The sequence below is a fragment of the Zalophus californianus genome, chromosome 15 (genome assembly GCF_009762305.2).
Source record: "Zalophus californianus isolate mZalCal1 chromosome 15, mZalCal1.pri.v2, whole genome shotgun sequence".
Classification (NCBI taxonomy): domain Eukaryota; kingdom Metazoa; phylum Chordata; class Mammalia; order Carnivora; family Otariidae; genus Zalophus; species Zalophus californianus.
Window position 1 is genome coordinate 2,715,239 of NC_045609.1, and position 27,429 is coordinate 2,742,667.

Below are 27,429 nucleotides of genomic sequence, written 5' to 3' on the forward strand. Positions count from 1 at the left end.
GTCCTGGGATTGAGTCCTGCATCGGGCTCCCTGCTCAGTGGGGAGTCTGCTTCTCCCTCTCTCTCTGCCCCAACCCCTCCCCGCTTGTGTTCTCTCATGCATGCTCTCTCTCTCTCAAATAAGTAAAATCTTTAAAGAAAAAAACAGAAAGAAAAATGGTTTATTTAAAATGGGACTAATTGAGGGTTCAGCAACTATGCAGAAACATAGGAAAGTCCTAGGGAAAATCTAGGTATTTCTGGTTCAAAGGAAGTATTCCAAGGAAGCTAAAGTATGTGAGGGACCCATCTATGTCAAGAGTTTGCAAACTGTGTTCTGTAGAGCCTTAGAGTTGTACAAAAACGCCCCAGATGCCACCAAGAAGGCAGAGTGGGCGTGGAGGGTGGTGAAGATCCTGTCAAACCCCATCCATATTCAATGATATATTTTAAATATGGATGTTAAGCTCATTTAATTGTGAAAAAAGAGATGAATATGCTGCTCATTTTTTTAAATTTAAAAACTCCCCTATTTATTTGTCCTTAAAGTCAGATATTTCTTAATCCTTAAAGAGGTATAAAAGTTGACTTTTGTGCATTTCTTAATTTTTAAGTTGAACAGAAATTTTTTTATATATTCATAAAACACACGATTATCAAATTTCAATGGTACGTCCCAGAGTTTTATAGTTCTCGCCTTTCTCATGACAGTATTTACTTGCTACTATTAAATGTAAATAATTTTAGAAGCACTATTTAAATTTTTTGTGCATTTGTTTCCACTTATTCAGTAGTTCACAAAGTTTGGTTGTGAGAAACAAGTATTTTTTCCATAAATTAAGTGTGTCCTTTAGCCTCAGAGTCTAGGGAGTTTCAAGAAAACATTTTCAAAAGTTTGAAGCAAACTATAGCTATTTTCATCTATTTCTGTGCCTATTTCCTGATACGTACATACTCAATACAGTATCAGCTGTGGATAAGAGTGATGAATAATTAAGACATGCTCTGTAACTGTGAGGAAGATTAAAACCCAATGCGGATAATAGCAGTACCTAAAATGTCTTGAGATTTTACATTTACAGTATCCTAAAATTACCCATTTCTCCTCTGGAAAAGCGGAGATGCATGATTTGTGAGCCAGAGATAATAAGGATGTGGTATATCATTCTGGAAGTTAAATTTGGTGTAGGCTCAAAAGTAGCCTTCGTCTATACACTTGTCCTTATTTGTCTTCAATCTATTTACCATATTATAAAACACCATATTTTTAAAATATCATTGAAGGAGAATTTACACTATGCTTCCTTGTTAGGATTCTGGTAAAATGGCATAAACATTTGCATGTGAAAGTGATTTTCTCTTTCTTGAGTAAAGAATATAACGTGGAGGGTATATGATGGCACACGTTCGTACAGTTAAGTTTTAAGCCAGAAGCATGCTTCTTTCAAAACTTTGATTGTAAGACTTACTCCTCAGAATATGCATTAATTCGTTGCAAACATGAGTATAATCTGCAAGAAAATGAATTGTTCTTGTGTTCTGTGCTTGAATAGAGCCTTTGTTTTTGATGGGATATTGATCAGTAACTTTATTCTATAGGAAAATGGAAATATCATCCCTTACTAGAAACAGTTGAAGTTGCCACAACCCGTGGTTGACAGAAAGACAAGACAGCAGGGTGAGTAGTGGTTACGCTTTTCTTAAAATTGTATCCTTTTGATAATATCTTTTCTTTTCCTTTGAAGAAGAGCGACCTGTTACATCTCTCACCTTAAGTTCATTAGCTACATAAAGAAACTCCTCTAAGCCAGAAGAGAGAGAAAAGAGTTAATCACAGAGTATATAAAGTCTCACCCCAGACAAGAGAAATGCCAGCATCTTCTTCTTTTAATACATTAAAACAAGCAAACCTTCTCCCCAGTTTAAATGTATTATTCTTCATTGATCGTCTCCTGCTTGGGGAGGACGTTCTAGCAGTAAAGCAGGAGACACGTTGCATCCATCATCATGTGTCAAAGGGCCACCAGGTCGATGGCTCTTTTTGAACTTTGCTGTTTCAGAAAATCATAGCTGAGTATTATAGGCAGAAGTTTGACATTTTCAGGATGAAAATCAATTTTCTTTTATGTGTTTCTGAAGTGAGGCTTGTGCTTTGATTGCAGAAGAAATGGTTTTTGGAATTTTGGAGTAACAAAACAGAAATTAAGATAAAATTTGGCTAACAGTCGCTTCAGTGGAAGCAAGGAGAAATACATTTTAGTGGTCTAAAACTATTTTAAATCCAAAGAAATAAAATTAGAAGTAGAAGCTTATGGAAATAGGCACAGAATAATGTCTTTTAAGTTGAGGTAGTAGTGACTGAAATTTTTATTTAAGCAGCTCAGTTAAAAGTGGAACATTATATTTCAGAAAAACAAATACTTGCAAAGAAGAAATACATAATTGTAATTTGCATTTTATGAAAAAATAGTATGTATGTATTTTTATGAAAATATAGTGCATATATATTTTATGAAAAATATAGTGTGTATCTATATTTTATGAAAAAATATGTATTTTGTGTATATATATATGTCTGCCTATTTTTAAATTCATTTTTAGAATTATAGTGCATATATATTTTATGAAAAAATATAGTGTGTATCTATATTTTATGAAAAAATATGTATTTTGTGTATATATATATACATATATATGTGTCTGCCTATTTTGTAAATTCGTTTTTAGAATTTAAAACGAATTTAAATTTCTACATTTTAGAATGTAGACTCCAGAGAAAGAACCTGTTTCTTTCATCCACCAGTATATTTATAGCATTTATTACAATTCTATGACATAGTAGGCACTCCATAAATATTTGCTACCTCATATTTTAAAATAGTAAAGAATAATTTTACAATGTTATATTTATAATATAACTATAAATGTGACACAAAACAGTTTTGTAGATAGATTTACAATATTTTGAAAATGAAGAGTTGAAATAATTTTCCCTTGTCAGCAATTATGACTGCAATTTTTAAAAATCTACTCAAGTTGTAAAAGTGCCAACAGTACTTCTTCGTATATGTAAGATGTCTATATTAAGTATATCTCGATGCACGTGAGGCTTTATATTTCCAACAGTAGCTTAATTTCTCATATAAGCCTATTTAAATTCCTATGGAACAATATATTTCAGATAAAATTTTCATGCAAAGGAACATAATTTGTTTTTTAAATTATGATTCCATTTTGTTGATGAGTGCATAGAAGCAAGAAACTAATAATTGAAAAGAGACAAATTTCGGGTCCTAAACTTTCTTGCTATTTATAGTTCAAGGTAAGTTCACAACAAATTGTATATTTCAGACCATTCAAAGACTTGCAATGTAAATAGTTTCTTATTGAGGAATTACTGATAACATAAATTGATGTGTTTGTATTTGTGCATATGCACATATGTATAGTAGATAGGGAGTCTCTTTGGCACACTTGTGTGTCAGCTGAGCTATAATTATTTCTGTACGCCCTGTTAGATTAAATGAAAGGAATCACTAAATAATTTGTGCACACTTCTAAGCCTCTGGGAAAAATAATACATATTTTGGTAATTTAGCTTCTTTTTTTGTCATCAACATGTTAACTCAAGTTGAAGGATCAGTTTATTTAAAGGGGTGTAAGTGAGGCCGATTCTCCTTTCTAAGGGAAGCATTTGAGGTTGAGGAAAGCAGTAATTTAAGAACTGTAAGAAAATATAGCAGGTAGTATCTACATCTAATGGGGTTTATAATTGTGTAATCAATCATATTAATGTACCCAAAGCCTGGTATTTCTGGATCCATTTAAATTAGATTAAGGAATTTAAATCCTAGAGCACAGATTCTCTCCTCAAGTACATTTGCAGCTGTTTTGATATTAATTATCTACATCACTCAAATAATTACCACCTAACTTGTTTATAACACAAGGTATGCTGTAAGTTCTACCTCAAGGAAGCATAAGTGGCCCTTTTATCATGGGCCAGGGCGGTTGGCTAAGTGGCTTAATGGTATCAGAGAAAATCATGAGAATAATAAGTGAATTTGCAGAGAGTTAGATATTACCAGATGAGGGCAACACTTTAAAGGAAAAAATGCAATTCGGTTAAAAAGTATTTCTTGAGGTGTTCTAAAGCAGCATTTGCCAAACTGGCGATCCTCAGATAACTGGTCCTGAGATACAATCCATTAAAAAAGATTCCTGTGTCAAAAACATTTTGGGAACTCAGGGAAATGATTTGAAAATTGGCAGTACGTAATAGGAATGCATATAATACATAATAGGAATCAATGCTCAGGGAAGTTTTGCCATTAAAATAAAAAAAAAACTGTTGAATTTTGTTTCTCTAATTTATTGGACTATTAAGTTGTTTTTAAATTTTTTTAAAGATTTATTTATCCATTTTAGAGAGAGAGAGAAAGCGAGCATGAGCATGTGTTGGGAGAGGGGCAGAGGGAGAGAATCTTCAAGCAGACCCGCCTCCGCTCAGCAGTGAGACCGAGGGTGGGCTTCATCTCATGACCGTGAGATCATGACCTGAGCTGACATCAAGAGTCCAACGCTAATGAACTAGGCTGCCCAGGTGCCCCTAAGTTGTTGTTACTTTTAACCTACTAGCACAGCTTTTTTTGTACATTATTTTTCTTCTATGAAGGGCCATATAATAAATACTTGAGTCTTTGTGGGCTGTGTGGGTCTCTGCGGTAACTACTTGATTCTGCTTTTGTAGGACAAAAGTGGCCTTAGATCTTACGTAAATAAGTGAGTGGCGGTGTTCTGATAAAACTTGACTGAAACAGCCCGTGGGCTGGTTTTGGTCTGTGTGCGGTAGTGCGCCAAATCCTGCTGATATGATGCAGAGGTGCTCTTGGAATTCTTAAGAAAAGTCCTTTATTCATATACAGCAAACTCTCTAGAAGTTAAGCTTTCAGGATATAACTCCTCCTCTTTGATGACTACAATATGTAGCAGCAAAGGGCACGATGAAGAGCATCCCTCTGTAGAGAGAAATCAACTCTATCCACGCACCTACCCGCGCTGTGGCATTAATATCACCGCTAGGTACTGGGCAGCTAAGGAAAATGCAGCCTGTGCCCCCGCCACCCTCCGTGAACTTTATGGTCCGCTGGGAGTGTAGATGATAATTTCGTAGAAGGCAGGGATTTCAGCTAGCACGCAGGATAGAATAAAGTGCATGATATCATTGCCACATGAGTTTTAGGAATGTTTCCGAGGAGATTAAAAGGACAAAAAAGGTTTTGGTTACAGGTGTCAGGCAAGGCTTTGTGTTGGAGAGAGTTGTGAAAAGACCGTGCGTGGCCCTCCGCGGGCAGTGCCCCAGAAGCGCGGACCGGGAGAGGGCCCAGGTGCCGGTGGAAGGGCGCAGAGAAGGGGGAGAGGGTGGCGTTGGGGACAGCATGGGCCTCATGCGGCAGACAGGTGGCAGAACATGAGGTGTAAGACTGAAGAGTAAGTCTGGATCAACAAGGTACAGGGTCCTAGACAAAGGCCAAGCCCCCGAAGGAAATGAGCAGGTGGAGAAACGATGCACTGTTTGCCCTCAGGCAGGGATGATGCCTACCTACCTTGCCTGATGATGATGCCTTGTGTATCGTCTGTGTCACCTTGTGCCATGAGGCATCCCTAATGAATTCAAGAGGTTTTGTGTGTTTCAGGAACCAATAGCGCATAAGCTGGACTTTCGGGATTGAGTGAATGTAAGTAACAGTTAAACCTACAGCGTCCCCCTCTGCACCCCAGGACAAACCCAGTGTTGGGCAGCCTGTACTGTGTTTTCAGCAGCGCACACATGTCAGGGCTCGGGGCCGGGGGCTCTGGCCTCCTCCTCGTTTCCGGTGAGGCCTTAAGGTGCTGCTGCCCTTGCAGCCCTGCGCCCCAGCCTTGGAGCGACAAGAGAGCAAAGCTGTGCCGCGGTGGGGGGACCTCTTCACTAGCCGGGGAGCCAGACTGGCCAGAAGCGCCACCACATCTCTCCACTTACATTCAGTGGCCCGGAAAAGGGTCGGATGGCCACTGCATGTCCTGTCAAGGGAGATGGGAAAAACACCTGTTTGGCATTCCTCGCAAACACGCAGGGAGTGAGAGGGTAGGAGAGTGCACAGAGATGCACAGGGGTGGCCATCGGCATTTTTAAGTATTCCGTGAGAATTTTCAGAAGATGATTTTAGCCAAACTATAGCCTATATTTATGTTCAAGATTAATAAACATAACCTGATAAACTTAGAAAAGAAAAATAATATCTTTGGAAACAGGGTCAACAAAGTCTGTCAGATCCACATGATGTAACTGGAAACTATTCGACTCAGATGTGGTGAAATGGTCAAAGCTTTTCCATTTGAGATTGGAACTTATTAAAGTTAGATATTCATTGTATACAGCTCATTGTTGGCCTACAGTATAATTATCCTTAAATATATGTCCAAGATGCAAATGATTTGGCTGTGTTCATGTATTAGACTGTGGATCCCTGATTACCTGCTTTCATAGGCATGAAAACAGACCCCTTTATTTCTAGGGAAACATTTGCTCTCTTCATGGGTTTCCTGGATTGTTTTGTTTTGGGTATCCATCCAGTGCTCCTCTCTAGATAATTGTAGGGGAGTCAGTCCTAACATTGGCTTGGTGTAAATTTGAGTCATGTGGATGGGACCCCATGAAAAATATCTATATTTAGACCCCCATCAGAAATCTGTGGTATTGACAAATACATCTCAAACCTTGGTCTTTCCAAATATTACTTAAGGACTTTCCCTCTTCATTTCTATAGACATACTAAGTGTGCAGTAGCGTCAGCGCATGGCCTCAGGGCATCGATGGGGTTTGTTGGCATCTATGGATTAGTAACATGCGGAGTTCTTGAAGGAAGATGCTCCAAAAGTCACGTCACTGTCTCTATCAAAGGGAGGTTGTTAAAAATATTTTTTATAAAACAGTCTGTAAGGATGTCTCTGAAAACTATCTTTTGCCTCTATGTGAGACCTAAAATAGATTTCATTTCTCTGATCAATGATTTTTTTTTATTATGAAATATACGTAACTGAAAATGATCACTTTTATTTTTTTTCCCTGTCAGGAAACTGGGAGCTGAATCTGTGCTCACTCTTCACCTAAATTTTTGATGAAAATAACACTTTTCTGGGGTACCTGGGTGGCTCAGTCATTTGGACATCTGCCTTCAGCTCAGATCATGATCCCAGGGTCCTGGGATCGAGCCCCACATCGGGCTCCCTGCTCAGCGGGGGGTCTGCTTCTCCCTCTTACTCTCCTTCCGTCCCTCCACCCAGCTTGTGCACTCATTCTCTCTCTCAAATAAATAAACAAAATCTTAAAAAAAGAGAAAATAACACTTTCCTCAGTAATAAAAAAGAGTAAAATGTACAGCATGAGTAGTGATAACATTATACCCTGAAAGAAGTAGAACAAGTAAACAGCAGTGACACCTAGATCAGAATCCACTAAAATAACCCTGGTTAATATTTCCACCTCTGTTCTGTAATGGGCCAGTTATTTTATTTATTGCCTGTGCACTGTACCATGTCACCGTCAGCCTCCTAAGATCCTCTGTGGAACCACAGAGTGTCCGCATTTCTGTGTGGGCCTACACCTGTCTGCTGACACGCCATCCCTCTGAGCCATCCTGCCTGGCGCAGTCCTGCCCCCCTTTCGGTGGCTTTGAGAAGTCACTTCTGCAGCGTGCGTCCCTGTACGACCAGCTCAGACAGGGTAGTGCAGTCAGCCGACCAGCCCTGCAAGGATTCTGACAGGTGCAGAAGGCAGGGTCTGTCACCGATAGCTCACACGGATGCATTCGCACTGACCAGAGAAGAAACGGTCAGAAGTGGAAAGATGTCAATGATAGCCTAGAAATTCTTAAATGTGCATGCTTCAGTTTCTCAATTTCCAAGGGTGACAAGTCTCTCTGTATTCCCTTTTATGTCCCCGTCTGATGATCCACCGAGTACCTTCCTCACGGTGGTCCACGGAAGTTTCTCAGGCGCATCCAAGGGCCACGGCTGCCTGACAGGGGTCTGGCAGGCTAGTCCCACTCCCTCCGTGTTGATGTTGTGCCTCCTGAAGCCATCACCAAAATGCTAGCTGCTTTACTTTGAACCGAGCACTAAGCACTTTAAGCCTCAGGAATCCAAATTTTGAAAAGCATTCTTTCTATACTGATTTTTAGTTACTTTCAATCATCAGTGTATATTTTTTTTGGTGTGAGCCTATTTTTGCTAGTTGCTGTTGTTGTCTTAACCTCAAAGAACCATTGGTCCCCTTGCAGATTTTATTCCTTATTTACTTCATGACACTCTATGCTTATGCAGGTATACATTTATATAAATGTAGATCTTTGTACATACATACAAATGCACATGGGATTTCACAAATATTTTTAAGGTTGATTTTCTTTTGATTAATACTAGTTTTCACTCTCAGGTGAAATATACCTTTATCTGTCTCTCTATCCACCTGTCTGTCTCTAAGGATTTCTGGATAGCTTAAAATGCTGAAGTTTGAAAAGTTTTCATAGTTATTAAAGTAACTCTTATATAATAAATCAAAGAATAACTGTAAGGTCTTTATTTCCCATAGGTATGCTTTTTAATTTTGAAGTGGCTTCTAACATCCTGAAAAATAAAATTCATATATTTTTCACATACCTAAGTACTATAAAATTTTTCTTCCATTCAAACTTCAGGTTAACTCATAGTCGTCCCAAATTTTATGAACATATATATAAATAATGTACTTCAAACTTAAACCAGAAATGAGGCTGTATTAAAGGAAATTTAATGTGGTGGTGACCCATATAATGAGCTTTTATGTTATAATTTCTCACTCTGTGAGTACAAATTCAGCTATAGCCATTTTCAGAATTTAACTCAATTTGTAAATGTTTCAGTGTGTTTCTCCTGGTAAGGATTTGACAACTTCTGGCTTCCACCCCTATTGTAGCCCCAGTCCCTTGGATAACTTGTTTGAGCAGAACCTGGCTCCTTCTCTTCAATACGGGCACACCACACCAGAGGCAAGACTGAGGCTTCAAAGAGAGCCACGGAGCCAGAGACGTGGAACCTCGATGCTCACGTCCCGCAGCCTTGAGAACCAGTGTTCATGGCTCTTCCTACAGTTACAACTACTGAGACAATAAGCAAGGGAAGGGTGGTTTAGACAAGTGTCCCACTACTGGCATAGAGAGGTGCCTTTGCGAATTCATAAAAGGCCCTCCTCTGAGACTAATGAGTCTCCTTTGCCCCATAATGATGAGAAAAATTCAATCAATGCACAAAATCAATTAGAGAGATCAGCCCTACTCCAGACTGATGACAGCCCATGCCAAGGGGCGCACCTTGATGAGGGGAGGAGCAGGCTGCCTTCAGCCTACCCCGCGGGTGACCTGATGGGACCCTGGAGGGCAGGACACAGCCTGGGTAGCTTTGGGACTGTGTCCGTGTCTTGGTCCTCAGTCTTTCTCTCTTTTTGCAGGCTAATTTGTTCTCACTGATAAGAGACTTTCCAGATACATGAGCTGTAGGTGTGCGATCAGATACAGTAGATCATTTGAGGATAATTATCCTTTCAAAGTAAAATATAAAAAGTATAATTTATTATTTTGGTTTTTAACCCTATTTCATGTTTTTAAAAATCACTAATATGTTAATTATCAGTATGTTCCTTTCTAAGCATAAGGTTAAATATTTCCATTGAAATAAAAATCTAGGTGTTGGGAGGGAAGTATATAACGCTAACCCAAAATCGTTCGTTGGACTTACATGAGCACTGTGTGTGTGTGTGTGTGTCTGTGTGTGTGTGTGTGTGTGTACAAAGATACATGCCCACTGCATACACACACACGCATAATCACAAAGAATGTGCACTTTTTTATTTCATGATATAGTTCTTGTATTTAAGTATAAATATTTTAATTATTTTTTCCCAGTGAAGTGCTAACTGCTTTCATTTTTTAAAATTTTTTTAAAAGATTTTATTTGTCAGAAAGAGAGAGAGACAAGAAAGAGAGAGAGCACAAGCAGGGGGAGGGCAGAGGCAGAGGGAGAGGCAGACTCCCCGCTGAGCAGGGAGCCCGATGCGGGACTCAATCCCGGGACCCTGGGATCATGACCTGAGCCGAAGGCTGATGCTTAACTGACTGAGCCGCCCAGCAGTCCCTCTTTTTGTTATTTTAAAGAATTATTTATTTTAGAAAGAAAGAGAGTTGAGGGGGAGGCAGATGGAGAAACAGACTTCTGGCTGATCACGGGGCCCCACGTGGGGCTGGATCCCTTTTTCCTGAGATCATGAACCCAGCTGAAACCAAGAGTCAGTGCTCAGCTGACTGAGCCACGCAGAGCCCCACTAACTGCTTTCTTAGGACAAATGTGAATTGTTCTTAAAAAAAAAATCTCATTCAGATATGTCACTCTTCCTATTTCCTCTCACCTGTGTTCTCTGTCCCAGTTTATATTCTCGTCCTCTCTCTTGGGATGGTGTCAAGTAGTGCCCGAGAGACCCCTCAGCTCCCAAGAGGTCCTCCGCATAAGACCCGTAGGGTCTAGCAGGGAAGATGGGGGGCATGCTAATCTCCCTCATTTCCAAACCTTGGCTCTAACATTTCAGGGCTCTATGACCTCTAGCCTCTGCTGATCTCATCAACTTATTTGTCATTCCCTCTTTTCGCTGTCCTAAATGACACCCAATTAAACATGAATGTAAGAATTAAGGTATATAGTCCCTTATTTAGAATTTTTATAGTAAAACAAATTCTGAGCATAATTTACTTTTTGTAACTCATCTGGTGGCAAAACCTATACTGACCTGTTGTGAGGCTCGTTTTTGACTCTGTTTGCCCACTTGCTGCAGATGTTTGCATTTCACTGTAGAAATATTAATTATTTGATAATGAGATGCAGTTTTAGACTCCAGTGAGATTTATACAATCTTCTGCATATGGAATAAATTACTTTTAAAAATCTGCGTATGGCACCTGCCTGTTAGCAAGGTTTTCAGAAAAGGGATGTGCATTTACAGTTGCAACACCCGGTACATCCAGACCTCTGTGCACATGTCCGTTGTTGGAAGGGTTCATTCAATGCACACTGCACCCTTTGCATGCTGCCTTCCCTGAAATCCATCTCTGTCATTCCTTCTTCCTGACTTACCTCTCATCCTTATTGATATGGAAACTCATCCTTTCATACCCTGTCTTTACCCCTGCTTGTGGTGGTCACTATTAAATTTTTACCTCTGGCTATTCCAGAATAATTTAAAACATCGGGGTACTAGCTTGTCAAATGCCTGACAATATGCCGTGCCCCTGCATTAACTGCTGTCTAACTCACCAAAGTGGAAAGAGTTAGTGACTTTTCTTCACATTCATGTGTGCTGTTCTATCATATTTATTCGTTATAATGATTATATGAGCAAGAGGCAATTTTTTTAATACTTTCTTATTTAAAGTCACCTAACAGAATACTTATTTCTTACAACTCTCCTCCCTATCTTTTTAATTTTTAGAATACTTATATACTCAAAAATTTTTGAGGAAATTAGCTAATGGCATTGTTCTCTTGCTCAAAGGAAAAAATCTACCATCCATAAGAATTTAAATGTAAATTTTTAACAGAATCAAAGTGCATCTCTTCTGGATCTTATGTCTGATAGAAATAGTCTCTACCATATAAGGCAACTGAGAAAGAAAAATCTTTGGCAAATTTGACATTTGTTTCTTCTCCTGAGTTTTTACACTTACAAAAAGAGATGGTAAGATCTGATGGAAGGCACAATGGCATATGTATCTCCGCTGAATAGACAGATGCGTGGCTTTATTTAAAAGCGTTATCCAACTATTAACTGCAATATTCAATTTATCTACTTTAGGAGGATGAAGAGATAAATTGACTGCAAATGTGAAATTGGGATTCTGAAGAGTCTGTTACCATTCACACATGCAGTGCATCTGATTTTCTTATTTTAATATTCATCAGCTTCAAAATCTAACTGAGGGCTCTTGGCTTTCCATTCCTGCTGTGGAAAGCATTAACAATGTTGCGTTCATGCTTCTATTTTCTTTCTGAACAACTACTAGTGAAACTTGAATACCAGGGATGGTGAATGTTTTTAAAAGATATTTTGGGTTTTATTTCTATTTCTGTGCCATCAAGGAGTCATCCCATTGAAGTGAAATAGTACATTCTCATTTTTATGTTTTATATTGTCATTTTGATGTCGCATGGTTATGTAAGCTGCTAGTTAACAGACTATATAGTTTTTTCCCCTCCAGTTGTGATATCATGTCAAATATATAGCTTTATTATGTGCATTTAATTGAATCATTTGCCTGTGGCATATTTTTTTTTTGTGCAAATAGACGGTGACTATAAAATACAGAGCAGTGTGTTTCATTGGGAGCACTTCTATATCTATATTTTGAAATTTAAATGGCTGAATTTTCAGCTACTTGTTTACCTTGACTGTGCTTTTGCCAAAAAGCAAACAACTTAAAAATTAGACATAAGGTTAATAGTGTCCCAGAGCTTTTAGAAATGTTGCCTTGGCAGGCCATTTATCTTATGTACAATTGTCTTTCTACTGTCTTCCAGTAACAAAATCTCTTCTGACGTGAAAATGCTTGCTCTTGTTGTAAAAGCCTCTAGATCAGCAGACCTGGAGCTTCTCCAGCTCCCCTGTCCAACTCTTGTCTGCCCTAACTGGACCCGGATTTCCCAGCCCATAATTTAGGTGAGCATCCTCCTGGTGACATGTATGGGCCCTGAGTAGTATCATCTGGTGTGTGCGTCACATCTTCCTGGCCGTAACTCAAGAGTGAGAACCTGATGTCTTTCGGGTTGGTGAGAGCCAACTGGTCTCAATTCTGGGGCTTTGACTCTAGAGTAAGAATATAAAAGTAGCAGGACGCCTGGGTGGCTCAGTCGGTTAAGCCTCTGCCTTCAGCTCAGGTCGTGATCTCCGGGTCCTGGGCTTGAGTCCCATGTGGGGCTCCCTGCTCAGCGGGGAGCCTGCTTCTCCCTCTCCGTCTGCCTGCTGCTCTCCCTGCTTGTGCTCTCTCCCTCCCTCTCTCCCTCTCCCTCTGTCAAATAAATAAAATATTTTTAGAAAAGAATATAAAAGTAGCTCAGCAAGCCCTTGAACCCTCCCATGAATGTTAACACCACAGAAGCAGAGATGAGAAAAGAAGGGAAATGTACTTTGCCCTCGTCACAACTTTGAAACTGCTTGATAAATAGTTATCTGAAAACTTACAACTGGAATCTTCAGTTATGTGAAGACATAACATTGACTGTCTAAACTAATTTGAATTGTTTCTGTCACTTTCAATATAGATTTTTAACTGTTACAGAGGGATTTGGGTTTCTTATCACATAATTATGTCTGTTCTTACCAGAAAGTGTTCATAAGATGATTTTATTTTATAACTATTATAGCTTCTATAATATACCTAATTCTATATATAATATAATTCTATAATATACCTAATTCTAAATATACCTAATTCTATACCTGATTTGAGAATTGGTATTATTCCTGTATGTGTATACCTTTTGATATACTATACCATATCTATAACTGGGATTTTAAGATGTTCACTGAATCTAGATAAATTAATTTTTCACATCAAAATAGTGAATAAGTGCTAGAATTGTTTTTAGTATTTTTAAATTTATTTTTATATTATCTATTATGGAGATTTTTTTTTTACTTGAATTATAGCTGATGCACAATGTTACATTAGTTTCAGGTGTACAACATAGTGATTCAACATTTTCTGTATGTTATGCTATGCTCACCATGAGTGTAGCTACCATCTTTCACCATACAATGCTATTTAAATGCCATTAACTATATTAAATGCCATTGGCTGTGACTTTTGTCCCCATGACTTATTCATTTCGTAATTGGAAGCCTGTATCTACCACACACCCCTCACCCATTTTTCCCATCCCTCTACCCCTTCGACATTCATCACTTTGTTCTCTGTTCTACCGTTTTTGTTGTTGTTTGTTTGTTTACTCATTTGTTTTGTTTTAGATTCCACCTATAAGTGAAGCCATATGGTATTTGTCTTTTTCTGACTTACTTCTCATAACAGAATATCCTCTAGGTCCATCCATGTTGTCACAAATGGCAAGCTCTTGTTTTTTTCAATGGCTGAGTGATGTTTAATTGAATATGTATATATCACATCTTTACTCATTCATCTATCAATGACAGTTGGGTAACTTCCATTTCTTGACTATTGTAAAGGTTGCTTCAATAAACACAGGGATGCATATAGCTTTTCAAATTAGTGTTTTAGTTTTCTTTGGGTAGATGCCCAATAGTGGAATTATTGGATTATACGGTAATTCTATATTTAATTTTTTGAGGACCCTCCACACTGCTTTCCACAGTGGCTGCATCAGCTTGCATCCCCACCAGCAGAGCGTGAGGGTTCCTTTTTCTCCATGTCCTTGCCAACACTTGTTGTTTCTTGTCTTTTTGTTTCTAGACATTCTGACAGGTATAAAGTGGTATCTCATTGTGGTTTTTATTTGTATTTCTCTTATGATGAGTGGTACTTAAATTTACTTTCAATCAATTAAGTTTTCATTGAGAGACTGCTCCATTTTTTTTTTTTTAAGAGAGACATCTGAGGGTTGGGTGGGATGACAATGGAAGGGCAAAGGCAGAGAATCTTAAGCAGGCTCCGGGCTCAGTGTGGAGCCCAACACAGGGCTGGACCTCATGACCCTGAGATCCTGAGATCTCATAACCGGAGGTGAAATGCTTAACTGACTGAGCCACCCCCATACTCCAAGACTGTTCCATTTTTGCCGAGAACCCATTGCAAATAGCTTCGTAAAAACTCATTGGGATAGGCTACTTTATAAAGATCATTTTATATTTTGTGTATATGATATGAGTTTTGAAGTTTTGCTTAAGGAAAATGAAGGCTAAAGTGAAGTCGTAAAAGGGATTACTATTTCTCTGCCCTTCAGAAAATTTACTGAAATAGATTTTTCAATAAAATGCTGAAATGCATTTTCCATAATGAAACTTTATATGCTACCAGATTTAGGGGCTGCAATTTACTTTTAATTGTGGATCTGAAAGGTTAAATTTTAATACTAATCTTAACCAGGTACTAGGAAATCATGGGGTTGGTCCTGCCAAGAAGTTCAACTATTCCTGGGTTGTAAATTGAAATGTTCTCCATTAATTTAAATGAGTTACTATGATGATATATATCTCTCGAGTAATGGATGTATCCTGTAGTATCTAGTCCACCATGCCTGACAAATGTTAACACTTTTGTCAATGTGGTTTAATCTTTATTTGATTTATATACCTCATTTTTTGAGTACATTTATGACTTACTATCTTTTGGGTCAGAAATGTTCTTCTGACATTTTGACATAAACTCAATCATTTCATAAATATTAACACCTGACATCAAGGTATTTTGTCATTCTTTTCCTAAAATGCAGTAAAGGATTTTGTTGGAGACAGTGTCGAAATGGAAGAAACAGAGAAAGTAAGTAGCATTTGCAGGAACTGTTGAAGAGTAGGAGTGGAAAAGCTCATCAGTATCTGCAAGAAACAATTTTTTTTTTCTGTTAAGATATTTTCTTTAGCTTTTAAACACGTTTAAAGGGTAAGATTAAATGGAGCAAAAGGTGGCATGGGTAGTGTTTGGGAAGAAAGGTTATTTTTTTCCCCTTTTGGAAATTACATGTCAGAAAGCAGTAATTACTACTTCTGAGTTACCAAAGGAGAAGCAAATGGAATATGGAGATCTGCTTTCCAAGGTTGAAGAGCATCCCATGAAGGAGAGAGAAAAGAGAGCAGAAAGGAAGGTTGGGACAAAGCACAAAAGAGAAGAAGGGAGGAAAGGAAGGAAAGAAATGCACAGATCTACTCAAATCTGTCTACACCGTCTAGAAACTGAACATTTCCCTAGCGCTTTGTATTTCCTTGCTCCTCGCACAGCGTATTTATCCCTAAAGTAAACTTATTTTTAATTTGAAATTAGTTGCTATTTAAAATTATGGAAAATGAGACCTATACGGTCTACAAATTTGATAAATTTTATATCAGTTATTATCTTATCGTCTGTCTTTATTATACAACTATGTATAAAAATATGTGTGAGGATTTTACTCTGCACTGGTTACCATGAAAATTCTTAATGTTATTGCTTTTGCTATTTGTGTTTGTCAAATTAATAGGATTATTTGTCCTTGGGGCTCATGGGTGGCACTCTCAGTGAAGCCTCCAGCTCTTGGTTTCCGCTCAGATCATGATCTCAGGGTCATGAGATCAAGCCCTGCATCAGGCTCTGTGCCCAGCGCAGAGTCTGCTTGAGATTCGCTCTCCTCCTTCTGCCCCTCCTGCTCTCTCTCTCTCAAAAAATAAACAGATCTTTTTTAAAAAATAGGATTATTTGTCCTCAACTGATAGCAAACCGAAGAGGTACAATCTACCACTATATTCAGAAAGGGTAAACATTCTGTAATTCTACTTTTACCGAAATTTGAGTTGATGGTACAACACATTAAGTAACACGCTATTGGAAAACAATGTTTTTATTAGAATTTTCTTAAAATATTTCAGATAAAAACCTCAGAAGTCATAAATTGTAACATTCGAATACCCAACGGACACAAGAAATTTGTAAGCATCTCTGAAAGGGGCGTGTGTGCATGTGTGCATGTCTGCACGCTCAGTGAGAGGACCAAAGTGGGCAATCTGATCTTCCCCTGAAAGCTATTCAGTTACTTTGTTACCCCCCAGAGATCTCACTGATGTCTTCATCAGGTTGCAGCGGCACCTGCTGTCCCCAGTTTTGGGACTTTACACCATTGTCTAATTAATAATTGCACTTTCCACTTTCTCAAACAAATGTTGGAGCGAACTGCCCACATATGTTCTATAAATCCTTTGAAATCCTGATAAAGTCATTAAAATCCTTATTCTCTTGATAATGAATAGCACATATTTTAATACAGATTTAAAGAAAATAATCTTCAGTATAACTTGATTTGTTATAATACTTAACCTATATATGTAAACTGCACGTATAGTTAAATATTTGCATCTCTATGTTTCCCTATCTACCGATAGATGCCTTTCTTCTGGGGAAGATCCACTCACCTAAGAAAAAATGGTACAGTAACTTATGGAATCTGTACATACTGGAATCTCCCGACAAGTGATCTCTAGTGCACAGTAAGACAGGGCAGCTCTCTATCCATCAGTAACGTGTGTTGGTAAAAATAAGAAAGCCACACAGTACCAGTAGGTCAGCATGTAGCCTAATAGTATTTAAATTTTATTTTCTCCAATTTTAGTTGTTTTTCGTTTTAACTACTGGCTCATTTGTGTTTAGTGTTTATTACTAATGTGTTTAAAATAAGCCATTCTCTGGGGGTGCCTGGCTGGCTCAGTTGGTGGAGCATGCAGGACTTGATCTCAGGGTAGTGAGTTCGAGCCCCACAGTGGGTATAGAGTTTACTTACTAAAAAATTTTAAAAAAAAATAAAATAAGCCATTCTCATAATCCTGATGGTTCAAAATATTTTTAGTATGTGAAAAAGAAATAACATATTTATAACCCAGTCTTTTATTCATATGTAAATGAATATTTATTCATTCATTCACCTGTTGCAACTAGCAAAATATTAGAAAATAATTGTATTGATGAAACTCACACTTAGATTTATAGCTTATGTTTCATTAGATATAAAATGTTCCTTGTTGAAACTTTAATATAAAAATAATTCAAACTCTATTTTTAAACTTACGATGTTATAGTTATATATCATTTTCTCACCTGGGGAAATGTTCAAGGTCAAAATCAAAAGAAAAGGCCAAATAGCCTAGAAATCTAACCATTAACAACAGCATACGTAGTTTCTATTCTTACATTTCTTTTTTAAATTTAATGTATATTTTGAATACAATGAAATACTCGGGCCATAAGCAGACAGTTGGATCAGTTTTGATAATTGCATCACATTGCCCAATTGATCAGATCACCGGTGTCATTACCGGGATATAGAACATTGCTATTTCAATACTCTCTTCTTGCCAGACAGCAGCTGTTGTGAGTTGTGCCTGGATTAGAATGACATCCGGATGGAAACATGCAGTATACACTCATCTGGGTCTGAATTATTTCCCTCTCATGTCTTTGATATTCACTTAACTTGCTGCATATGTCAGTCACGCCTACCTTCCTAGAAGAGTGTGGTATTTCCATTGTATCAATAAGCCTCATTCTCATGCTCATGGGCATTCACTACAGATATTGCTGATGAACTTTCACGAATCAATCTTTAGATGGTCAATTTTCCCCATTTCTCTTACTGTTTTGTCATAAAGTAAGTGTATATTTACATTTATGAAAAGTGTCCTACCTCCAAAGTGGTTGTACCATTTTACGCTCCCATCCGGAGCGCAGGAGAGTTCAGGTCGTTGCATACCTTTGCTAGTTTGGTCACTCTTTCTAACTGTAGCCATCTCCATGGCAGTGCGGTGTAGTGACTTTGTGGTTTTAATTTGCTTTCCCTTGATGACGAAAAACGTTGACCACTTTTTCATGGGATTATTGACCATGAACGTATATTGCTTTATGAAGTGTCTAGTAGTGGGGCGCCTGGGTGGCTTAGCAGTTAAGCATCTGCCTTCGGCTCAGGTCATGGTCCCAGGGTCCTGGGATGAGCCCGGCATCAGGCTCCCTGCTCCGCGGGAAGCCTACCTCTCCCTCTCCCACTCCCCCTGCTTGTGTTCCCTCTCTCACTGTCTTTCTCTCTCTCTGTCAAATAAATAAATAAAATCTTAAAAAAAAAACAAAGTGTCTAGTAGTGCCCAGTCCATTTTTAATTAATATTTTTTCTTTTTTATTATTGATTTGAATGCAGTGCGTATATATGCCAAGAATATTTTCTCCCAGTTTGTGCTTATCTGTGAACTTTTTCAAACTTGCTCCTTGCACAGCTTCCTTCTTGCTTGTACCTGCAAATTTTAGCCCCTCCACAGCAGCTTGAAACCCCAGTTCCTACCTTCTCAGCTGACCTAGCTCCTCCCCTCTGTGTTTTGTTAGCACACCCTCTCCCTATACCCCACTCTGAAAGGAAGGTCCAGGCAGAAGGTTTGGGTCGTTACGTAACTCACCTCCCCTGTTTCTCTTCTGTGAGTTTCCACAGTGTGTGCTGCCTCTTGTCTCACATGGGCAAGTCAGCATTTGTTTATTTTTTTTCTTGTTTTATAGTTGTTTATGGTAAGCAGGCTAGTCTGGTATGAGTTTCTCCCTAATGACTAAAAGCAGGAATTCCCTTTTATTGTTATACTAATATTTTTGAGTAAGTTAATTTCAAATATAATTATATGAAGAAATGAACTGAGTTACTATTTTTAAAGAGTCATATTGACTTCAGAATATATGTGTTCAAGTGAAGATTTAATTGAATATTGATTTAGAATGTTTTCGTGTCTTAATACTTGGGAATTCCCTAGAATTAGCATGAAAACTATTTCAGGCATCAACAAATCATGGGAAAAATTACCATGATATAGAGCCTAGAGACCTGTACCTGTGAATAAAAATTTGAAAAATTCCAAATAATCTTTTATCTTGTTCAGTTTCTATGACAGAAATATGATAATAATTTCATAAGAGGAAATCAGTCTATTTGTGTATTCTCCAGTAGAATGACTTGCAAATATATCTTAAATGTAGGTTTTATGACTCTGAGAAAAATGTCATGATTTTAAATCATCCCATAGTGTACTGAAGTAAATTGATACCATAATTAGAATGCTTGATATTATTTAAATTGTAAATTCAATTAAGATAATTATTTTTCCATAGACAAGTGAATACAAGAGCAGATTGGGAGTGCATAATTCTTATCATATTATTGCTTTCTCATCATAATTGTGTTTAAACATAGGGTCTTATTTGGAGACAGTTGAGTCTAAAGAATTTTTAAAATAACAGAATAGATGCTTTATAAAAGAGATTCTTTGACTTTCTTTCTTTACTTATTTTCCTCCAATTAGCTCAGAAGAATGACTTTAAATTCCTATTTAAAATACTGTGTGTATTATTCTATAGTTATGAGAAGTGAGTAGTAATACATATGTATACTTGCTCCTTTGGGATAATTGCTTATTTGTAGTTTTCAAACCAATGATAAATTACTTAGAATATTTATACACCTTGTATTATAAACACGATATAAAAATTAATAGGAATGCGACTTTAATAACAATTGGTCGTGATCTTTATGTTTACTATAAAATACACAGAATTCATAGTAAATTCCTGACCATATGTAATATTTTTATACTTCTATAGTTTTAACTTACATATCTCTAATCTTTTATTTATTAGCATTCATTTATCTTTTATTTTTTTTTAGTGAAAGATACCTCTCAGATATTTTGACAGTTGGTAATCTCTGAAGCTTTTTAATATACAACTTAATACAAGTCTTCTTCTATTAAAAGTCTTGTTATGAATTACCGTTAGGCTGCCATTGAGAACCCACATTCCTCCCTTTGGGCTCTGCCATCGTTGGTGTGTAGCTTTCTTCCTTAGGCTCACAAGGTAGCTTCTGCACCAAAGTATTACATGTGATTTCTAGGTGGGAGGAAAGGCAAAAGCAGAAAGGCAAAATCTTACTGCCAACAAAGCCCACCCTTTTAGTAAAAAAAACAACCAAACAGACTATGGACTCTGAGAAACAAACTGAGGGTTTTGGGAGCGGGGGAGGATGGGTTAGCCCGGTGATGGGTATTAAGGAGGGCACGTATTGAATGGAGCACTGGGTGTTATAGGCAAACAGTGAATCGCGGAACGCTACATCAAAAACTAATGATGTCATGTATGGCGACTAATATAATAAAATAAAACAAACAAACAAACAAACAAAAAAACACAAAACACCTCAGGAACATCCAAGGGGAGTTCTGCTTAGAAACCATTGACCAGATGAGCCTTTCAGCTCAACTAGTTGCAAGCAAGTCTAGGTTATCAGTGCTGTTCACTGAGTGAACGTCATGAGCAAAAATTGTTCGTTAGTAAGTACAAACACGATAGTGGTTAATTGTTAGGAAATCAGAATGTCTGCCCCAGAGAGCCAAAGAAGAAATCTACCTGCTGTGACTCCTCACTGTATCAGTTAGTGACACAAAGAAACACTGAGTTAGATATTTTATTCAAGTTGCTAAGGGAAATGGAGAAAATATTCCTGTTTATAGTTTTATAAGTTATAGCTACTCTGTACTTCTATTTCATCTTTGGTCAGTGTGTCTTTGTTTAGTCTCTTTCTTTCCATTTTGCAGCCTGATGATAGGGCAGTTTACAGTCTTACAGTGTGCAAGACTATATCTTTAATTGGATTATTTTTTATTAAGTTATGTTAATCACCATACATTACATCATTAGTTTTTGATGTAGTGTTCCATGATTCATTGTTTGAGTATAACACCCAGTGCTCCACACAGAACGTGCCCTCCTTAATACCCATCACCAGGCTAACCTCTCCCCCACCGCCCTCCCCTCTAGAACCCTCAGTTTGTTTTTCAGAGTCCATCGTCTCTCATGGTTCATCTCTCCCTCCAATTTCCCCTCTTTATTTTTCCCTTCCTACTATCTTCTTCTTTTTTCTTTTTTTCTTAACATATAATGTACTATTTGTTTCAGAGGTACAGGTCTGTGATTCAACAGTCTTACACAATTCACAGCGCTCACCATAACACATACCCTCCCCAATGTCTATCACCCAGGCACCCCATGCCTCCCACCCCCCACCACTCCAGCAACACTCAGTTTGTTTCCTGAGATTAAGAATTCCTCATATCAGTGAGGTCATATGATCTTTCTCTGATTGACTTATTTCACTCAGCATAATACCCTCTGGTTCCACCCATGTCGTTGCAAATGGCAAGATCTCATTCCTTTTGATGGCTGCATAATATTCCATTGTGTATATATACCACTGCTTCTTTATCCATTCATCTGTCGATGGACATCTTGGCTCTTTCCACAGTTTGGCTATTGTGGGCATTGCTGCTATAAACATCGGGGTGCATGTACCCCTTTGGATCCCTACATTTGTATCTTTGGGGTAAATACCCAGTAGGGGGCAATTGCTGGGTCATATAGTAGCTCTATTTTCACCTGTTTGAGGAACCTCCATACTGTTTTCCAGAGTGGTTGCACCAGCTTGCATTCCCACCAACAGTGTAGGAGGGTTCCCCTTTCTCCACATCCCCGCCAACATCTGTCGTTTCCTGACTTGTTCATTTTAGCCATTCTGACGGGTGTGAGGTGGTATCTCATGGAGGTTTCGATTTGGATTTCCCTGTTGCCGAACGATGTTGAGCACTTTTTCATGTGCCTGTTGGCCATTTGGATGTCTTCTTTGGAAAAATGTCTGTTCATGTCTTCTGCCCATTTCTTGATTGGATCATTTGTTCTTTAGGTGTTGAGTTTCATAAGTTGTTTATAGATTTTGGATACTAGCCCTTTATCTGATATGTCATTTGCAAATATTTTCTCCCATTCTGTCGGTTGTCTTTTGGTTTTGTTGACTGTTTCTTTTGCTGGGCAAAAGCTTTTTATCTTGATGAAATCCCAATAGTTCATTTTTGCCCTTGCCTCCCTTGCCTTTGGCGATGTTTCTAGGAAGAAGTTGCAGCTGAGGTCAAAGAGTCTGCTGCCTGTGTTCTGCTTTAGGATTTTGATGGACTCCTGTCTCACATTTAGGTCTTTCAACCGTTTGGAGTCTATTTTTGTGTGTGGTGTAAGGAAATGGTCCAGTTTCATTCTTCTGCATGTGGCTGTCCAAATTTCCCAACACCATTTGTTGAAGAGACTGTCTTTTTGCCATTGGACATTCTTGCCTGCTTTGTCAAAGATGAGTTGACCATAGAGTTGAGGGTCCATTTCTGGGCTCTCGATTCTGTTCCATTGATCTATGTGTCTGTTTTTGTGCCAGTACCATACTGTCTTGATGATGACAGCTTTGTAATAGAGCTGGAAGTCCGGAATTATGATGCCACCGGCTTTGCAATTCTTTTTCAATATTCCTCTGGCAATTCGGGGTCTTTTCTGGTTCCATACAAATTTTAGGATTATTTGTTCCATTTCTTTGAAAAAAGTGGATGGTATTTCGATAGGGATTGCACTGAAAACAGTTGATTTCTTATCAATCCCTGGTATACACCCCAGTGATTGTTATATAATAGGAAAACTATATTTTCAGTCCCATATTTAGAAAAGTATGGCTGTCTTGGCTATTTTATTATTTTCTGGAATTGTTTGTATATTGACAATTTATTTAAGCAGATTACCAATATAACTGTTTAGTGATAGAAACAACTGCAGTAGTAACAATGAATGTCATTTGTTTCCAAAACACAGAACAGTTTGAGTCCCCCTGAGCAAAGGTACGTTTTTCTCTATAAATTTGAGAGAGATTATAATCCCAACATTTATGGCCCTAAAGATCATCCCAGAAGAACCCATATGCAATTTCATATTGACCATTGTCCTTGAACACCATGAAAGGGTTATATAACAACCTGCAATACTTTGTTTTTCTAAAATCCCATTTTTTTTCTGCTACTCATCATACAAACCCCGACTGCTTTATTCAAAATCCCTAAGTAATGTTCTTTGTGAGTCTTCTCCTCCTTGCCTCAGGGATACCCTCTCTCTTTCCTCCCGAATCTGCATCTGCTCCTCTGAAGATCCAGCAAACCCTGGTACTCCTCTGAGCAATTGGTGACAGGTGGTGTGTGGGGGCTGGGGATTAGACAAGAAGGGACTAAATCATGCAAATCTAAATATGCTTTATATGTCCAGCAGAGAAAAGAAACTAGGAAGGGTCAGATATCTTGGCCTATTATAATTTGTTCAAGGTTAGTTATTTACAGACTTCCCCAAAGAGATGCCTTCTATTTATGTATGCCATTTAAAAATAAGATTCTTCTACTTATAATCCAAATAAATTTCTTTCTTTTTCCTCCCTTTATCTAGAACTTCTCTAATTTTTCTCACATGGCTCTAGATAAACTTCTGGGGAAAGAAATACTGAATCTGTTATGCCTTCTTATAAAACTTGGAATACTGTAATGAAAGCCCAAATTGAAAGTTAGTTAAGCAATATATTTAATATGAATAGTGTAAATGAAAATAAATTTGGGACAAGTACCTGTCTAAGCCATCTTTATCAAAAGTAAAACATATGGGAATGTCAATACCTCCCACAGATTTGGACCTTGTTATATTTATAGTGGGGTCTTCCAAAAAGCAATGACTGATCTTGATCATTGACAATAGCAATTAGTTTTATGGTGTGTACTACACACTCTTACTCCCAAAACCTAGTCTGGTTCAGGCCCTGTTCCCGAAGTACATTGATCCAAGGAGATGAACCAGATCTAACATCAATCTTGTGTGTGTGTGTGTGTGTGTGTGTGTGTGTGTGTGTGTGTGTGTGTGTGTTTTCCTAAGTTTTTTTCCCCTATCAGGTAAGATTATCATTAGATATGCCTGCAGATGAATAGATGCCTCTCCACTTTACCCTTAGTCCTTCCAATGATGACTGGTCATTTATAGATAAATAGTTTTTGTCCACTTCTATAATAAGATAACAGAACAGTTAGAAGGATGGAAAGCAGGTAGGATGGGAATCGAATCAGTAAGTAGGTTCTAAGATAAATATAAAGAGACTAAGATGATTGCTTTCCTGGTGATTTTCTTTACATTCATTTCCTTGGGCTATAGTCACAGTGAGGGTTTGAATAAAGTAGTCTCATTCTTAAAACTCTTACAAACACATCCCGCCATCTCTCCTGTGAAGCATGAAGTTTTAGTCTTATGTGCAAGAATAAAACCTCTGAATACAATAGAAAGTCAGGATGTGGCCTTCTTGAATAATTGCTTCCATGCGCGATGCTGCTAAACCGGATTTGTTGGCCACAAAAGACATGTCTTGAAAAAATATTAGGGGGTGTAAAGAAACCATAAACCTTTCGCTATGAAGTGCAGTTCCTCCTGTAAGCTGAATATAGCTCTTTTAATGAGCTTAGCTTTGCTTAAAGGCATTCCCCTTTTGTAATCTACATAACCATTTAAGCTTCCTCTTAATTTTGAATGATTTACAAATCATCATATCCTCATTATCATCTGGTGGATTAATAGTTAAGTGCATTTATTTCATTAGTATTTTATTTTCATTATCTATATTAAAATACTGAAAGCATTTTGCACCCTTTTGCTGAAAAGGGCTTTATGCACTTTGTAGGTAAATGGCACTATCCAGCACTGTCATTTGAAATTTTTTTAATGAATATTAGAAAACACCAACAATTAGAAAAAAAACAAAACCAAAACCAAAACGTAAGTTTTCTGCTTAGGCCAAAGCTGGGTTCAGCAAAAGCTACTGTGGAAGGGAGAAACATTCTAAGTCTATTCTTAGTATTCTTTAAAAGAAAGTAAACAGGTCCCCTCTTGAGGAAGAAAATATCTACAGCCACTGCGATTTGTAACAAGTTGACCCTGATTTCTTTCTTTTTGTTTATCTGTTTTATTTCTAGTTGCCTGGGGTTTGTTTTTGTTTTGTCATTCAGCTTTTATCCATCATTTGTTAGCATTAGATGAGTTATAAACATAAGGATGCTAAACACAGCTTCAGAAGTTGAGCTCCTATGTTTTGACAACATTATTTACTTGTGGCTTTAGCATTTGACTTATCAGAATAGGAAAAATTAAAGGTACTTATGTATATTTTTTTGATGAGTATTTCAATTAGAGTAATTACAAAAAATGAGAATCCAGGATATAAAGCAAAAATCTTTACTTTTCCATGATGTTTTCACCCTTTAAAAACTTCAGCCATGAAAAGAAAGAAACCCTGCCATTTTTTAAAACATGGATGGACCTTGAGGGCATTATGCTTTGTGAAATAAATCAGACAAAGACAATGTTATATGATCTCACTTATTTGTGGAATCTAAAACAAACAAACTCACAGAACAGAGGTCAGATTTCTGATTGCCAAGTGGGGGTTGGGGGGCAAACTGGGTGAAGCTGGTCAGAAGGCACAAACTTCCAGTTATAAAATACATAATTTCTGGGGATATAATGTACGGTGTGATGACAACAGTTAGCAATACTGTAATGCATATTTGAAAGTTGTTAAGAGAGAACATCCTGAAAGTTCTCCTAATAAGGAGAAATGTAAATATGTGAAGTGATGGATGTTAACTAGTATTGTGGTGATCGTTTTGTAATATATGCATATTTCAGATCATTATGTAGTGCGCCTTAAACCTATTCAGTGTTATATGTCAATTATATCTCAATAAAACTAGAAAAAGAAAGACTTCCCCGAAAGATGTGCAAAAGATGCTTGGGGATTCTTAATAAACTGTATTTTCCCTTATTTTTCCCAGTGGGATATAGTGTATATATTTCCTTTTACGGTTGTGGCTTTTGAACCTGCCCACCCTTCATTCAGAGGCTGCTGTGACCATTTCCCCGTTATGATCAAGAATGACAAAATCTCCCATCAATGGATCCTTGAATTGTTGAGAGTAGAGCAAAGAGATCTCTGTCTTGTTAATATTGCTTGTTCTCATGGAATAATGCCTTTGTATTTTTATCCTAGGACATCCCTTCACTTCCTTGGGTGAAATTAGGAAGGGCATGAGCGGGAGAATTGTCCACAAAAACTATCGAGTAGAGAATCAGAAAAAGAAATGGAAGGATGGGTTGAGAGAATGGGGTGGAGAGAGAGAAAAAAGGGACAGATGGATGGATGGATAGGTAGGAAGATAGGTAGATGAAAGTGAGTGTAATCGTGTATACATTCTTTCTGTATCCCCACCCCCATTTTGTGTTCTGAAGATAGTGACTAAGGAATTTTATCTTTGAATACTCAATATCTAGTCACCAATATAAGCACAAGGAACATTTAGCAAATAAGTAAATTGTTACCAAAAAATGAATTACCTATTTTCTGCTGAGCTTTTAGGGGAAACCACCTATTTCTGTCTTATCTGAACTATTTCAGTAATCACTCTAGCTGTTTCTTTGCTTTCATTTTCAATGTATATTATTTTTGCCATATGTCAGTGAGAATGGTTCTTTTAAAACAAAAAAAAGTAAAATAAAATTATACTTTGGCCCTGCTCTTAACCTTTATAACAATTGAGATTCAGTTGCAGGCACTGAAAGCATTCTATTGTAAAAAGAAAGAAATCAAACTAGGTAAAATATACACATGAAAATATAGAAAATATAAAAAATTATATAGAAAATATAAAAAATTTTAATTCCCAATTAAAATTCCCTATTTTTTAGGCTGTCCATTAAATTACCCTAATATGACCCTA

At 37.5% G+C, this 27,429-nt stretch overlaps 1 protein-coding gene across 1 annotated transcript in view; it reads left to right on the forward strand.

The window, feature by feature from the left end:
• PCDH15 (protocadherin related 15) overlaps positions 1 to 27,429 on the forward strand; it is a 1,343,394-nt gene that overhangs the window by 135,559 nt on the left and 1,180,406 nt on the right. Inside the window, exon 2 of the mRNA XM_035724230.1 lies at positions 1,578 to 1,656. The gene's annotated coding sequence lies outside the window, so the exon portion shown is untranslated. The remainder of the gene's footprint in view (positions 1 to 1,577; positions 1,657 to 27,429) is intronic.